Source organism: Ixodes scapularis, unplaced genomic scaffold (genome assembly GCF_016920785.2).
Source record: "Ixodes scapularis isolate PalLabHiFi unplaced genomic scaffold, ASM1692078v2 PGA_scaffold45__5_contigs__length_3442486, whole genome shotgun sequence".
In the NCBI taxonomy this organism is placed as follows: Eukaryota; Metazoa; Arthropoda; class Arachnida; order Ixodida; family Ixodidae; genus Ixodes; species Ixodes scapularis.
The window spans coordinates 1,187,168-1,198,805 of NW_024609874.1; positions in this window are offsets into that span (position 1 = coordinate 1,187,168).

Genomic DNA, 11,638 nt, shown 5'->3' on the forward strand with positions numbered 1-11,638 from the left:
GGGGGTGTTTCTGTAGAATCAGTTTTCACAAAAACTTTCAAAAACGCAGAATGAACCATTATAGAAGATATACAAAAAAGTCAGATAAAATGAGGGTTACTTCGATACATTCAGTGGTACAAACAATTAAACTCAAATTTACAAACGACAAAAATAAGAAACAAAAAGAAAAAAGAGAGCTGCTTTCAAAAATTCCAGTAACGCCGAACTAGAGCGCAGCTCTTGAGGAGGAGGAGGGGAAGGTGCATAGAGGAGGCTATGCCTCTCTTCCTCTACTGCTCGGCTCCGATTTAAGGAAAAAATTTCCGCTAATTTTAACGGAAAATTTTTTTTGCTAGATTTCGCTAGATTTCGCGGGGAACTTTTTTTGCTAAATTTAGCGGGGAAATTTTTACGCTAAATCTAACTGGAAAATTTTGGCCCAGATTTAGCGGGGAAATTTTTTCGCTAAATCTGCCGGGGAAATTTTTCCGCTAAATCCAGCGGGGAAATTTCTCCCGCTAGATTTAGTGGGGAAATTTTTCGGTTAGATTTAGCGGGGAAATGTTTCCGCTAGATTTAGCGGGAAATTTTTTTTGTTAAATTTAGCGGGAAAATTTTCCGCTAGATTTAGCGGTGAAACTTTTCTGCTAAATTTAACGGAAAATTTACCCATAATTCACTGCGCGGTTAAGCCGACGCCGACGCCGCTCAAGCCGGAAGCAGGCGCCTAAGGCCTGGGTCACACCTACAGCTAATCCGCTGCCGCCGAAGCGGAATCGGCCGCGGCAGTGCACAGTGGACGCTACGCCCGGCGGCCGAATTCTCGCAGGTTCAGCCGCCGATTCGCAAGTGTGAACCAGGCCTAAGACAACGGTTAAACCAGCTGAACTACGAAAATAGTGCCGCGCCCAGGGCTGAGAAAGCAACGCTCGGTCACGAACCTCCAGAAAGTTCTCGTTTACTCATGTACCGCACGTAACTTCTATCATTTATTCCTGCTTTTGTTTTCTAGAGAGTGCGTGTTCATTCTCGCCCGATCACGCGACGCTCGAGCCGCTTTCGCCGAATCTTCGAGATAGCGATGCACTCTAGATAAGAGGCCGCCCGCGACCTTGTCGAGTCAGTTGTCGCCCCAGCGTTCGACTCTGCTGACACGCCGACTTCGACGCCCGCGACGCTCTGCTTTCTTCTGTTTCCTTCTTTATTTTTGGCACAAGTTCGCCACATTAAACGTTTATTTATTTCTGTTTATTTCTTGTTTATTGGTCACCACCCGTGGCAATAGGGAGAAAGGAGTGAAGACAAGCGATCGCTGGTTTACTCCTTTCTCCCTATTTTCGTAGTTCAGCTGCTTTAACCGTTGTAATATGTACCACCAACTGGCTCAGCTTCTACCCCCAGGCCTAGAGCTGAGCTCTAAAAATAAAGACGGATTCAAAAACAAAATCGCAAAAAGTACACAAAAAAATTAAAAACGAGGCAAGAGGGGAAGGGGGCTACATATTGCCGCGCGCAAGGCTGAGAAAGCAACCCTCGGTCACGGTCCTCCAGAAAGTTCCCGTTTATTCATGTACCGCACGTAACTTCTATCATTTATCCCTGCTTTTGTTTTCTAGAAAGTGCGTGTTCATTCTCGCCCCGATCACGCGACGCTCGAACCGCTTTCGCCGAATCTTCGAGATAGCGGCGCACCCTAGATAAGAGGCCGCCCGCGACCTTGTCGAGTCAGTCTCGCCCCAGCGTTCGACTCTGCTGCCACGCCGACTTCGACGCCCGCGACGCTCTATTATTATCTTTTGTACTCTTTTATTTTTGGCACAAGTTCGCCACATTAAACGTTTATTTCTTCTTGTTTATTTCCTGTTTTCTTTTGGTCACCACCCGTGACATTTTGGTGGAGGTGCGGGGTACCGCATGCCCGTGCAGCGTTCTCCTCCAAGGGACCGCAGTGCAAGTCCGATTCCCGGCTCGGTGAGAAGACCACTCACCGCAGAACCTGAAATTCGGACCAGCCGCCGCACCAAGGGAGAGGATCCTGAGTACGGTTTGCTCCTGGACAAGCCCAAGCCGCACAAGACGACGATGGCCAACCAGTCGCAAGCCCCCGCCGCTTCTCCCGTCGTCTACATGCCCGTCGCACCGCGGACGGCTGCCCCCTTCCACGGTGAACTCTACGAAGACGTCGAAGACTGGATTGACCAGTATGAACGCGTTGCCCGCCACAATGGCTGGACCGACGAGCAACGCCTGCACAACGTTTACTTCTCGCTTGAGGGAACCGCCAAGCACTGGTACGAGAACCATGAGTCCTCTTTGACGTCGTGGGACATCTTCAAGACCGACCTGAAGGCTACGTTCGTCAACCACCACCGCCGAGAGAGAGCCGAGGACCTACTGCGAACCAGGACCCAGGGCCCCAATGAAAGCGTCACGAGCTTTGTGGAAGACGTGCTCCGCCTGAGCTCCCGCGCCGATCCTCAGGCCACCGAGGGAAAGAAGCTGCGCATTTTGATGCGGGGCGTGAAGGACGACATCTTCGGAGGCCTCGTCCGCAACCCGCCGGCAACCGTCGACGCTTTCGTCAGCGAGGCGACAAACATCGAGCGCGCCCTCCAAGCGCGCGCTTCCCACTACCAGCGGCAGCCAAGCGTCACTGCAACCGCGCTGCTTAGCGGTGAAAACGTGCCTGGTACGGACATCCGCGAAATTATCCGGGAGGTTGTCCGGGAGGAACTGCGAAGGTTGCTGCCAACCACCAGCCGTCCGCCAACCATTTCCATCGCCGAGGCTGTCCGAGAAGAAGTGCATCGCGCGCTCCAACCAGAGGTTCCCGTCACCAGGGTGGCACCGGAGGAACCGACGTTAAGCTACGCCGCCATGGCCCGACGACCGCCGCAAGCTTCCCGCCAAGCCACGGCGCCACCCCGAAGAGACGCCCCAACGCCGCAGTACCCCCGACGGCCGGAAGATCAGGCGCACGTTCCCCCAGAGCGACCTGCGCCGAGGAAGACAGACGTCTGGAGGACGGCCGACCGACGCCCGCTGTGTTACCACTGCGGGGAAGCTGACCATGTGTACCGCCGATGCCCATACCGACGACTCGGGCTGCGCGGATTCCATCCAAGCGACCCGCGCCCCCGGTATGGTGAACGCCCTCGGGAGATCGACGAGTACCTGCGACGACCCCAGTCCCCCGAGCCTGCGTCACGCCGAGAGTTCCGGTCGCCGTCACCACGACGTCCAGCTTCGCCGATGCACCGACCCCGACGTGAAAGCCTGTCACCCCTCGCTCCACGCCGGGGAAACTAGGCGCGGCAACCCCTGGAGGTGGAGTTGCCGAAGACGACCGACGCCAAGATCCTCCAAGAACGTCGGAGGGCCCCCACTCGAACGCTACCGGAGACCGAAACGACGCTCCTGAAACGGTGTCCAACAACCTAAACGTCATCATCGACGGCCACGACGCATCGGCACTCGTGGACACCGGAGCAGACTACTCAGTTTTGAGTGGGAGGCTCTCCCGCCGCCTTCGAAAAGTCACGACGCCGTGGGATGGACCTCAAATACGAACCGCCGGTGGGCACCTCATCACACCAGTCGGGCGATGCACCGCTCGCGTCGAGATCCACGGTGAGACGTGCCCTGTAAAGTTCGTCGTTCTGCAAGACTGTTCGAGGGACGTTATCCTCGGAATGGACTTCCTCTGCGAGTATGGCGCCGTCATCGACCTCGGAGCAAACCGGTTGACGCTGCGAAAGCCTGTTTCACCACCGGAGGAACCCAAAGCGACGTCATCTGCGGTCCGAGTCCTCGCCAGCCACGTGAACTTACCGCCGCGGTCGAGTGTTTTCGTACCCGTCGGGATCACCGAAGATTTCTGCGGCGAAGTTCTGCTCGAAGGAAGCCTCCAGTTGCTTCTGGGAAGAGGAATAGGCGTCGCAAGAGGAGTTGCTGAACTTCAGGATGGCCGCACTGTGGTCCTCGTCACGAACTTCCGAAATGAAGCGCAACACCTCACAAAAGGTGCAGCCGTGGGCCAGGTCGAGGAACTCCAGAACTCCGCCGCTGTCGCCGCCATTACTGACGAATTTTCGCCACCTCAGCAAGACAGTGCGTCGCCAGCGCAGCTCGACATTGACCCTAAACTCCCAGGCCCGAAACGACGACAGTTGATTAACCTTCTCGCCGAATACCGCGACTGCTTTGCCACGTCCTCGAAGGTGCGCCAAACCACCGTTGCGAAGCACCGCATCGTTACCGAGGACGACGCGCGCCCGGTGCATCGATCGCCATACAGAGTCTCCGTTAAAGAAAGGCAGGCGATCCAGGAGAAAGTTCAAGAAATGTTGAACGACGACATAATTCAACCTTCAAGCAGTCCTTGGGCCTCTCCAGTCGTACTGGTTAAGAAGAAAGACGGGACGCTTAGGTTCTGTGTAGACTACCGGCAGCTGAACACGGTGACGAAGAAAGACGTCTACCCACTCCCCCGCATCGACGACACTCTAGACCGGCTGCGCCACTCTCAATATTTCTCATCGATGGACCTGAAGAGCGGCTACTGGCAGATCGAAGTCGACGAAAGAGACCGAGAAAAGACAGCCTTCGTCACGCCGGATGGACTGTACGAGTTCAAAGTGATGCCCTTCGGACTGTGCACGGCGCCAGCAACTTTCCAACGTGTCATGGACACCGTACTGGCAGGACTAAAGTGGCAGAGCTGTCTCGTCTACCTCGACGACGTCGTCGTGTTTTCCAGCGACTTCGACGAGCACTTGCGACGACTCCGAGCAGTTCTCCAAGCCATACGGACCGCCGGACTCACCCTGAAGCCGTCAAAGTGTCGGTTCGCTTATGACGAACTGAAGTTCCTCGGCCACGTGGTTAGTAACGAAGGTGTCCGCCCAGACCCCGAGAAGACTCGTGCCGTCGCAGCATTTCCAGCGCCAAGAGACAAGAAGGCCGTCCGAAGGTTCCTTGGGCTATGTGCCTACTATCGGCGCTTCGTTCGAGATTTCGCAAGAATTTCCGCACCGCTCACACACCTCACGAAGGACGCCGAGAAGTTCGAATGGGCCGATGAACAGCAGCAGGCATTTGACGAGCTGAAGCGACGACTACAGACTCCTCCTGTTCTTGGACATTTCGACCAGGATGCGGAAACCGAGATTCACACGGACGCAAGTAACGCAGGGCTTGGCGCGGTTTTGGTTCAAGTACAAGAAGGCACCGAGCGAGTCATCGCCTACGCAAGTCGGACATTGACCAAGGCGGAGAGAAATTACTCCACGACTGAGAAAGAATGCCTTGCGGTCGTCTGGGCAATCACGAAGTTTCGTCCGTACTTATACGGGAGCCCGTTCCGGGTAGTCACGGACCACCACTCGCTCTGCTGGCTTGCGAACCTCAAGGACCCGTCAGGACGCCTCGCGCGGTGGAGTCTCCGACTACAAGAGTTCAACATGACCGTCGTCTACAAGTCAGGCCGCAAGCACAGCGACGCCGACTGCCTGTCCAGAGCTCCCGTCGCAACACCTTCCGGCAGCAGCGACGACGATGACGACGAGTGTTTTCTGGGCGCAGTGAACATCGACGACATGGCCCGGCGTCAACGAGACGATCCTGAGCTGCTCGCACTAATAGAGCACCTGGAAGGGCGCGGGAGTGCGATGCCACGTGTTTTTTCACGAGCGCTGCCGACCTTCGCCATTAGACAAGGTGTACTCTACAAAGAGAACTTCGGGAACAACAACTCGCCATGGCTGCTGGTAATCCCGACCGACATTCGGGAGGAGATCTTTCAAGCCTGCCACGACGACCCGACGTCCGGACACCTTGGTTACAGCCGGACCCTGGCACGTATTCGTGAAAAGTATTACTGGCCCAAGCTACCCAAAACCGTCCACCTGTACACGCGATCATGTCATGAGTGCCAGCGACGAAAGAAACCTCCGACGAGGCCGGCCGGACTCTTGCAGTCAATTCCTCCGCCAACAGCACCCTTCCAGCAGATCGGAATGGATCTACTTGGCCCTTTTCCGCCGTCGACGTCGGGAAATCGCTGGATCATCGTCGCCACAGATTATCTCACGCGGTATGCCGAAACGAAAGCCCTTCCTTCCGGAACTGCTGTGGAAGTTGCCAAGTTTTTCATTGAATCCATCGTCCTCCGGCACGGCGCTCCCGAAGTCCTGATCTCAGACCGTGGATCATCATTCATGGCCCAGCTGACGCAAGAAGTCCTTCGTCTCAGCCACACCAGCCATCGCCGCACCACGGCGTACCACCCGCAGACCAACGGGCTAACGGAGAGACTCAACAAGACCATCGCCGACATGATCTCCATGTACGTCGACGTAGAGCACAAGACATGGGACGAGGTGCTGCCGTACGTCACATTTGCCTACAACACGGCCGTACAAGAGACCACCGGAATGACACCCTTTCAGCTGGTGCATGGGCGCAAGGTAACGACAATGCTGGACGCTATGTTACCCCACGAAGCGGCTGTCGATGCAAGCGACGACGCCCAGGTGGTTGCCCAACGGGCAGAAGAAGTCCGCCAGCTCGCCAGACACCGTATTCAAGCCCAACAACGTGTCGACACTGGCCGCTACAACCTTCGTCGTCGGGACGTCCACTTCCAACCCGGAGACAGAGTGTGGGTGTGGACACCGATCCGTCGCCGCGGCCTCAGTGAGAAACTGCTGAAACGGTACTTTGGACCATACAAGGTACTTCGTCGTCTCGGCGAGCTGAACTACGAGGTGATGCCCGACGGAACACGAACATCGTCACGCCGCCCACCACGACCTGAGGTCGTCCACGTCGTGCGCCTGAAGCCGTACTACGCTCGATAGGACTGTGGACCTTTTGTGCTCCAAAAGACTCTTTAGTTTATCGTTCTTTTTTATTTTGATTTGTTTTACACTGCATCGGGGCGATGCACTTTTAAAGGGGGGAGTAATGCCGCGCGCAAGGCTGAGAAAGCAACCCTCGGTCACGGTCCTCCAGAAAGTTCCCGTTTATTCATGTACCGCACGTAACTTCTATCATTTATCCCTGCTTTTGTTTTCTAGAAAGTGCGTGTTCATTCTCGCCCCGATCACGCGACGCTCGAACCGCTTTCGCCGAATCTTCGAGATAGCGGCGCACCCTAGATAAGAGGCCGCCCGCGACCTTGTCGAGTCAGTCTCGCCCCAGCGTTCGACTCTGCTGCCACGCCGACTTCGACGCCCGCGACGCTCTATTATTATCTTTTGTACTCTTTTATTTTTGGCACAAGTTCGCCACATTAAACGTTTATTTCTTCTTGTTTATTTCCTGTTTTCTTTTGGTCACCACCCGTGACAATATCAGTCTCAGCACCGAGGGTCGAGAAGACAGCAGGCTGGAAGACAGAACATTATGTTAAAGTGACTACGTACTAAATAATAGACCTTTCAAGGAAGTAAATAATGAACTAAATTATGGCCTTCAGAATTTTCGTTATTGTTTTGATGCACCGTTGCCTTTCCTTGCATGAAAATTTGTTATAAAGCGGTGATCTAAAAATAGCAGCCATATGTGTGTTCCAACATTAATTTCTTGTTGCATGTACCCTCAACTCAAGAGTCCAGAAGATGACAATTGCCATTCCCCCGGAGTACCTAGGTGACGACGCAGATCTTCTTTTCATCGGCATGCAGTACTGGAACAATTACAGCCGAGTGGGCGGTGTTTCAAAAATTGTGCAAGTCAGGGTTGAAAAATCTGTAAAGTCCCATAGTTCACCTTCCACGAGCATTACGCCTGAAACAAGCAGAGCAAGCTTGACTGGAACCTCAGGAACAGCCTCAAGCGCCTCAGATATTTTGCAAGCAGTGCGGAGTTCGAGGAGTCCAACTAAACAGTCATGTGCGGGAGCATCCATTCTGCTGGGTTCTGCTCTACTTATATTTTTTTTCACAGTCATGTGTGCAGCCCATGTAATAGTGAGTCGGCGGAACGATGGCCCTGAGCATCGCGAAGAGGCTACTCCTTCAGGAACTGGTTTCGTTTCTAGCTGATACGAAATGTACGGTAATAAAATACAAAATAGACAACAAACCTTCTGAGCTTTCAGCATTGGTTTTCTGAACATAGATCAAACCCTACAATATCGAATCTTTTTGACACAAACCCCTCAAATGTAAGAGCGCACTTGTTAGTTTTATTCATTATGATGAACAAGCCGATTTGGTGGACCTCGCGTTTTACGTTGAATGCGTGTATTTCACATTTTAATATTTCATTATAGTAGACATTTCCGATGAAACCAACGTTCACGACCTTGCCGGTTCGTACTGGTCCCAGCCTGGCACGAGTATGCTCGCACAGACCGCCACTGATTCAGAAACTTTTTTTTGTCACGGTGAAATTGTGAAATTGCGAAGATAAAAGGGTACTACTTTTTTCAGTCTTGCCTCTGCAAAGCTGGATGACGTGATTGTGAAATCGAAACCACCCGACTGACGACAGTCGAGCGCGGCTCACGAATGGACTGGACACGAGAACTGGGTGAGCACTCGACTTCAGCTCGTATCAATGAATGCCTCGGCGGACAGTCGGGTAGTGCCACAGCGGCACGTGTCCAGCCACTGCGGTGATGAGAGGAGCCCAACTCTAACAATGTCCGAGCTCAGCACGCCTTCTCTACGATGTCAACCCCAGCTAACCTTGAACGCATAGGAAAGGCACCAGGCCATGTGGCTGCTTCTTCTGGCTCCGAGTTGAGGGGATGAACGATGTTCGTATTTTTCGAATTTTATTGGCGACTGTCATTGCCTAGAAAGAACAACTAAGGCAAGTTTATTCAGTTATTAACGTTAGGGAGTGATTCTAAGTAGTATTTAGCGAAAGTATAAAGATCGTTTCAAGGCTCCTTTAGGGCGCGCCTTAGATGACCACTTCGAAGCGAGGAACTCCCGATAATTCACCGGTTCTTTTCGTGCACGTAAGATATGTAACTTGGCCAATCGGCAGGCAATATGACGAAAGATAATTTTAAATAATAATTTAAGATATATTTGTTTAAAGGCTGGTCGATATTATGGTACACTTTTCCTTTCTAATAGGTTTGATATAAGATATATCGAAATTTATATTAGCATTCGATAAGTGGTTGCAGTAATGTATCATGGGATGAGAGGTTCCAAATATGTCGCAAAAATATGAAAGGTACAATGTCGCTTTTCCTCGGCTTTATTACGTGCGAATAAAATAATTCAGTTTGCAAGGACGAAATTCAGTAAGTGCCGTACATTAAAAGATGTAATATGTGATTTACGTGTTTATTCAAACCAAAGAAAAAAATATGTACGTACTATCGCGACACATCGAAAGAGGAATAAAAGTATGCATGGCTATTGATCAATGTTGCTCAAACTGGACACGAGGAAGTGAAGCGTGTGCATGCACAGCAAGACAAGGGATGCTAGGGCCCTTCTCCTACTCTAAAATGCCTCAAACAGAAAGGTGTTCAAGGCGTCGCGCGGGGCGAGATGTCCCGTGACGCTCTCGGCTTCTAGCATAGGCTGCGGTCAATCCTTAGGTGAAACGGAGTATAGCTTGGGGTCTTTAGGTGCACCACGCAGTAGTGGTTCTACGAACGCACGCCCATGCTAGTCTTCCGTACAGTGCGGTGCCATTCAGCAGTCATGCTACACAGACCGGCAAGATACTGCGACATGTTGACTATCTGCATGGAGGGCTGCCAAACATTATGCTGTCCAAATGATCCACAGAACCCTTCCGCCCAGTTGAGCTCACGCTGCGTAAAGAGTAACGCGCTGTTTCCATACAAGCCCTCACGAGGTGTGGGAAAAGGCGCAGCTTCCGCACGAGGTGTGGGCACTGCACGTGCGCACAGAGCGCGTCAAGTGGACCGTCTGCGCGTGCGCAAAGCCGATAGCAGCACCACCGCAGGGGCAGGACGTTAGCGCCGCGTAGGGTGCCTCAATGTCCTTCTGTTTAGGGTGATGCCACCCTTTGTTGTACCCAATGCCGACAGCACGCGCTCACGGGAAAAATACAAAGAAATCGACGAAAACAAAATGTCGCCATAGCACAGTCAGCGCCACAAGCGCGTGCAGGGACACGCTCTTTCACGCGCTTCTGAACAAAAAATTAAAATAAACGTGTGTGACAAAATGGCGAGATGCCACCACCCTAAGCAAAGCGCACATGAAGGCACCCTAGCGCCGCGTGTTGGTCTAGACGTGCCCCGTAATTCCGTCACCGATTGACTGTTCGTTCATTTCTAAATCCGAGAATTCGAGTCACGGCAATGTATGCCAAGGTGACCGGAAACCGCCGAAGAGACCTTGTGCGCTGCCAACGTCTCTTCGACGGTTTCCGGCCACCTCGGCATACATTGCCGTGACTGCAGATGCCAGCCTCAGTTCCAACAGTGCGAGGTCGTTAAACGTCACCGGGACCAGCTGACACGCGAGATTCTGGAGGCTCGAGAAATAGAAAGATTGGGTGTCATGTGTGTCAGCTGTTGCTTTATTAAGGAAGGAGATTACTTTTCTGGCCACTTGATTAGCATGGTTTTAGCGCGTGCCCTCTGTATGTTTTTTTAGAGGTAACACTTCGTTTATTGTGCGTTTCTTTTCGGTGTTTTTTAGGCTGATTTTCTTCTTTTTGTTCTCCACTGTGCGTATATATCGCACCGTTGCGTTCAATAAAAAAATAGTTGCGAACCAGCGCTCTGTCTGTGCCCTTCTTCACCCTGTCCGTCGTTTTTTTGCGCTGTTTCAACCTTTTAAGTATGTCGTTCCAACTCGCCCCTATCCGTGTATCGGCAACAAGCGATTTCTTCAAAGAAGCCCAAGAAGTTTTTTGTGATGCGTTTAGTTTTCGGTTCTACAAATGACGGCTTGTGCTACATCGTGTTGAATCTTCACGGACACCTTCCTTCTCGTGTTTTTGTTTGAGTGGTTGTCATGCCCGTGTCAACCTGTATCTCGAATTACACCTTTCAGGTCCGGTATCGTCAACGTAAGTGCACTGCAACCTACTTCGCGACAATTGATCGTTTTCCTACAGGTACTCTTTCAGATTACCTCTAGAATTTGGCCGTGTCTATCTCCTGGCAGCCGGGAGAATACTTTCTCCGAAATTCTACCAGCATTCACCTGCCATTGGCCGTCTGAAATCATGTCACAACTGCAGGTAGAATACTGATATTTTTATGCTCCCTGCGTTTCGTGATAACACGTTCCACGGCCACCTTCTCGTGGATACACGTTTCACGGACGCGCGCTTCGTCGACATTAGGAAGTTTTCGTAGACCGCGTTTTTCCCTCCGCTAAGCTTTCCGCAACGAACAATCCGCTAACGCGACTGCGCGCCGATGGCCTTCACTGTAGAGTTCCGGGCAGCGTAGCGTGTTGCGGAGGGCATAGCGGGACGGCGAAAACGATCTACGAAAACTCCCTATTAGCGTTTCATCAACGTTCAATACGCGAATGTCGATAATCCTGCTTTCCATGGGAATTTGGTTGACCGAAATCAGAAGTGGCTTAAAGCGCAGCTCATGTAAAAATTAATGAAATTTGGTGCATGGTCAATATTTAATTGGTACATTTCTTATACAAGTAAGAAGTCACTTTTGGTAGATATTTGTAGAAAA